The 6,000-nt window shown below is 35.2% G+C and overlaps 1 pseudogene; it reads right to left on the bottom strand.

The window, feature by feature from the left end:
* Positions 1-868: 868 nt before the first annotated feature.
* LOC114725967 (inositol-phosphate phosphatase-like) lies at positions 869-5,562 on the bottom strand (annotated as a pseudogene).
* Positions 5,563-6,000: the final 438 nt, after the last annotated feature.

Here is a 6,000-nt window from a genome sequence, read left to right as displayed (position 1 = left end):
TAGTTTAGAAAAGTCAAAACACGTTTGTTACAAATAACAAATTCCACTATTTTTCTTGATATATAAAAATTAGTTACATAGCTCTTATGTTAACCCAGCCAATTTTTTTGTTCAAATTGTTTATTGGCACATTTGGTTAAAGGTTAGGATGCAAATTTGTGTTGAAAGCTTTTAGTTTTTCACTCAAGAGCACTGAGTATCAGAAATTTCTTTTTTAACAAAAATTTGTCTTGAAATTTTAAAATCGTAACAATTTTACCCTCTATCGTTAAAAGACTGGTTAACTGTTAAAATAATGATGCTGACCTTAACATTTCTGATGAGAGAGTGAACTTTCAAGTGCCAGACGCTTCTAAGCAAAATCTTCCAGGTTAATTTATGATTTCACTTTTCGGTGAGCTTGCGGTTTAATCATAGTGTAATTTTGGGGTGTGTCCTCTTTCAAGTATTTTTATAGATATGTCCCCTTTCAAGTATTTTTTATATTGTTCACTTCTTATGCTTTAATCTCTTAAATATATACATTATCACTTATACACCTCACCCATATATGGTTTAATTTTATGAATTGATTGATATTTGATATTTGATATTTAAAAAAAAAATCTAATAATAAACATGGAGATCAGAATCTTTGAATTTAAAATTTCTTAATTGTCAATATTTTAAGTTGTAGATTCTCAAATATCATTTTCCCTTATGGTTTTCAATTATAGAAGAACTCTATAGCGACACATCAAAAGAATCCAAGTATACTAATGTTTTGGTACCCCTCTAGAGAGAGTTGGGAAAAAAATAATTGAAGTTTTCCCACTCCAAAGCATTTTTATAAAAGGAAATTGAACTAACATAGACCGAGTTGTTTGGCCATTTCCCCCCTCAAACATTAATGGTCAGTTTCAACCAGCTAACTAACACCCTGTTTGGCGTAGAATCTCAACAAATGCATCCTTCAGGAAAGGGTTTGAAGCTGCTACTCGCTGAGATGTCAAGTTAAAATCTCTACCAGACCTGTTGCACAGAATATCAGATTTTGATGAGGGAAAAAAAAAAAAAAAACTTTCCAGGAAAATCCGTTTCTGTTGATGATGGGGATCTCTGCCAATAACTGGCCATGCCGCTAGTAGTTCAAAGAGAAAAAGGAAAAAAATAAACAACCCATAGAAACCAATCAATATATCAACATGAACCCATTCCTCTACTCCAAGAAGTGCACAATAAAACGTGCTTAGCTTCTCCAGAAATGTCAATAAGATGAAAGAGCCAAAGATTCTAAAGAACTTCAGGCATATTCTACATAGTTAAGAAAAGGGATATTTGGACAAGTCACTTACGGATCAAACACTTCTCCCCCAGCTTCTTTAACAATGACAGCAGCCCCTGCCACATCCCTTATGAAAGGAAGAAATCATGTTAATCACAAATTATGATATACCACAACTCTCAGGGTTTATGCTGGATGTAAGGCTCATACCAAGGACCGCCAAAGCCAAGTTCAAAGCAGGCATCCAGCCTTCCACATGCGACTCCACAAAGGTCCATGGCGCAGGAGCCAGCCATCCGCAGAGATCTCACCTAATCAAATAAAAATTATTGAGATGGCAGTCAATTATTTCACTAAATTCAAGTAGATTCTTTGGCAAACTATTAATTTTACCTTAAAAAGTAAGGCATTAATTCTGTTTGTAGAGGCATCTATTGTTGCTTTGTCACGTTTTGTTCCAACCTGCTCTCTCAGAAAGAAAAGGCCTGATCAGTTTGCGATGTTGTCATATATCGCAACACGTTTACAAGTAAACGTGAATATGACTAAAAGTTAGGGTGAATGCATCTGAAACTCAAATTACTATTCCAGAAATTATGTGTATTTCCCAGCCAGTAGAACCTCCATCTGTACGCATTTTGACAGGACAAATTAAACAACTGTACCCTCCATGGAAATACAATTAAAAGTAGAACAGGTATCACAAGTCACAATTCTGGTTCTACTAAACAATTATATAGAAAAGTTAGTATTTTCTAAGAACACAACTTAAAAGACGACATATACGGACAGATATTCAGAGATAATACTCTAACAATTTTCTTCACCAATACAGTTATTTCTTGATCAATTAATAGCTTTTCGGCTTGCACTGCTTAGATAAGATATCAAATGCATATATAGGAGATGAACTTAAGACTACCAAGATCTGAGGAGTATCTAGCAGGAAAAAGAATAGAGCTCAACCTTTGCCTATCCTAATCTGTGCATGAATTATCCTCATATAGTTTACCAGAAATTTGTTCTTTTAAGAGAGGGAATCCTAACATAGCTGAGGACAATTAGGAGGGTGCGAATTTCAGACACTGCGAACACAAAAATAGTGCTTGAAATACATATACATTATAAATTCTGGGGAAGCTTTTCCTCTTGAAATGTAAAAACAAGGACTCCCAGGTTACTCTACCACTACAGAAGGAATGACAAGAGGACCAACATATCTATTGGCGTATGGCAGACTTGTAATCTGACATTTGTCAGTACAAAACTCGAAAATATAGAAGAGACCAAATGGTATGAAGTGTTGATCAATAGCTGCCGTAACTTTATGATAATTGGTACTGAGATAAAGATAATATATACTAGATTCTGTTAGCAAGAAAACAGAAACACATATTAGCTACTTAGGTTTGATACTGCTGGGGAAGCAAAGAGTCAGTCTGATGCATATGTGCTCAACAAGACCTTCAAGTTATTTTAAGGATCACGTACATAGTAGAATAGGATAGTCATGCCATACATAAAACAATGACTACAAGGACCAAGATTAGGACATGCAAAAATATAGAACTCTACCACCAATGTTACTGATTGTATCATAACCGTCTTGACTTATTGGCCAAGCATTGCTTCCATAATCATTCCTCCTCGAACTGTTATCCCAATTAAATGATTTTCACCAGAGACAACAGAGAAAGCAACTAAGATCATACAAGCCACCCTTCCCCAAGATGCCACCCCAAGAAAAGTTCATCAAAAAGGCAATATGTAGGAGCAAAAAGGAAGAATCTATAAAGTCTGGTGGATTTAACATACCTCAGTTGCAAGAAGAGAGCTAATTAGTTCAGTTTGTGATGATACTGCACAATTAAAATGTATGCACATGAAGCAACTCATTCTTAATGAGGCACAATAGACGAAAGAAAGATAATGAAAAGCAAACCTTTTATAGGGTTTCCATTCAAAAAAGCACCTCTTCCACGAATGGCAGTGAAAAGCTACATATAGAAATCCCAAAGTTTGAGTTGAGCTCTCAGGAAGAGTAAAGACAAAAGAGTTACCATACCAAGGACAGAAACAAAATTAAAAACATCAACTTAGATTCTCATGCTGTGAACTAAAACCACCCTCTCTTGGCCCCAACAGGTCATGGCCCACAAGGCCATTTTATTCACATCAAAGTCACTGAAAACTAGGATCATAACGAACAGCTGATCACTTGATTATTCTTTCCCCAGATTATTCATAGTTGCCTGGTTTTCATTATGAGAAAAGTATTTGAACAGCCCAAGAACAAAACAACAGAAAATTACGTCCAACATTCAATCACCCCTCCATATATCAAAATTTAGGAATTTAGGAAATTCATTGTCAAAATGTCAACAAATAAAAGGCTTCTCACCTCATTCAGTATTGGGTTGTAAACAACACCAACCGTAGGAACTTTTTGAATTGTTAAACCAATGGAGACACAAACAAAGGGAAATCTGCAGATAGTAAAACATAGTCATTAATAAGGAAATGCTAATTCATCAACTGAAACGTAAGCAAATCTTTACCCATGCACGAAGTTAGTAGTTCCATCCAAAGGATCAACTATCCACGTATGTTCATCAGTAAGTTCTGTAGCCCCTAAAGCAGCAGTAGTCTCTTCCCCAATGAACTAGGAGGAAGAGCAAATCGGTAAAATGACCATAAGGGAGAACAGACAAAAAAAGAAAAGAAATAAAACTTATTTAAAGGAACATAATCAACCTTATGAGTGGGATAAAGCTTCCTGAGGTGATTGAAGATGAGATCTTCACATGCTTTATCAGTTTCTGTGACCAAATCAACCTGTGCATCGTAACAAAAGTATACGATAAATAACATGGTTATAATCTATGATAATCTATATGCCTTCTTTCATGTCAATACACCAATTATGACCACGGGTTACTTCTTCCCACTAACCACCTGAAAGTATCTTCTCCATGAGTAGAGAGAAAGATTACAACCATTATCTAACTTATCTTCAACAAAAACATCCTAAATTGATTGTTTTGATTTTGTTTTGCCCTGGTTAACTTTTGTTATGCGTGCTAGTTAATGAATCACTTTCTTGCTATTAGATTGATCCTAATAAAATCTCTCCAGTCTATATAGATGATGAAATTAAGATAGCTCACTGAAAGCAGCCATGCATGCTACAAACAAGATTGTTACACCTTCGATATTAATACAATTATTTCTGAGAATTTTCCTAACAGATCAACCTTATAAATATCAGTCATAAGATTAGACGAGTTTCACAGTTTAAAACCAAAGGGCTACATGTGAGGGGGCATGTTTCCTAATCCTAATTAGAGAACATTCAGGATAAATAGGTTTTGACATCTTGAAAGAATCATTGAAATGAGTGCTACAATTCTTCTTCCCCTGCACAACACATTCAATGATACTACAACTATGCTTTTCCTCTTTAACTTCACCTGCCTTTCTCGATATGAGCGAATGGTGCATTCTACTTTTAACCCTGAGCAGGCCATAGTATTTGGTTCAAACTTCTTTCTCCAAGAAGAGTCATTTACGGATTCTTGAACGCGCGTTTTATTTGACGTTTTTGTCCATCATCTCCCGCAATGCCCTCTCCCCCGAGAAGAAAAAACGAAAATAAACTGACATTCAACCAAACTTTCAATTCTTGTAATTATGGAATCAATGCCAATAATTTCTCGGCACAATCACTAACGGTTACATAAAGCTTGCCTGAAACGAGATACCAGTTTTTCTCAATGTTTCTAAAATGCGAGCATTGAGGTTAATCCTGCAACTAAAATGCTACAATCTATACTAAAAGAAACGACCAAGAAAATTAAAATGAAATGTCAATACAAACCTGCCCTTTGTGCTCCACATTTTTGTCTGGTAGAATCCCTCTCGAATAATCTGGAAATTCACTCAGTTACCAGAAAGAAATTCAAGAAATAAACCACCAAATTAAACTAATACTGAATGAAAAATCAACTAACCTCACCAGCTTCCTGAGCAGCTTGAACTGCAGACGCAAGAAATTCGGCGAGCGAATCTGAAGCAGAACAGGTTTGCAAAACACACCGGAAACAGAACTCAACCGTTTAGAAGCGCGCTCTAACATACATACATACACACATACAAGAATAGATAAAGAATGGCACAGAGACGGATTGGGTCTTACCATTTCCAGCCATTTCTTGAAGCTCACAGAGATATGAGAGAGAGAAGCAGAGGATGAAAATGCAATGATGAGATAGAAAGAGGCTTTTCTTTCTCGTCGAACTTTCACGTATATCACACTCACAGTGAGAAAGAGCACCTCACACCACATGCGTTGCATTATTGTATACCCAAGGGCCATCGTCAATCTTGCAAAAGGGCAAAAAAATTTTTTTAAAAAAAAGAGTCAATTTTAAAATAAACCTTTTTTAATTAAAAAAATCCCCGGAAATGATCCCATCCAGAAAAAGTTTGAATATATTTTGACTGGAAGAAATTAAATTAATATTAATATATGCAATGTTGAATAACAAATTGTATTATACTGTTTTATAATAAGAATAGACTTCTCTTTCTTAGTTTGAATATATATATTAAAATAAAAAACGTACAGAAGGAAAATTTCTAAAACTGTCTATTTAGTATGAGGGGAGGGAAGGGGAAGAGTGATTTTAATGAATTTAGTTTGAAAAATAATCAAAGAAGTGGGTTGTAAAATTTTA

The sequence above is a fragment of the Neltuma alba genome, unplaced genomic scaffold (genome assembly GCF_004799145.2).
Source record: "Neltuma alba isolate B1F8T4 unplaced genomic scaffold, ASM479914v2 tig00012316_pilon, whole genome shotgun sequence".
Lineage (NCBI taxonomy): Eukaryota > Viridiplantae > Streptophyta > Magnoliopsida > Fabales > Fabaceae > Neltuma > Neltuma alba.
The sequence above is the reverse complement of the archived record's forward strand: the minus strand, read 5'-3'. Positions and strand labels throughout refer to the sequence as shown.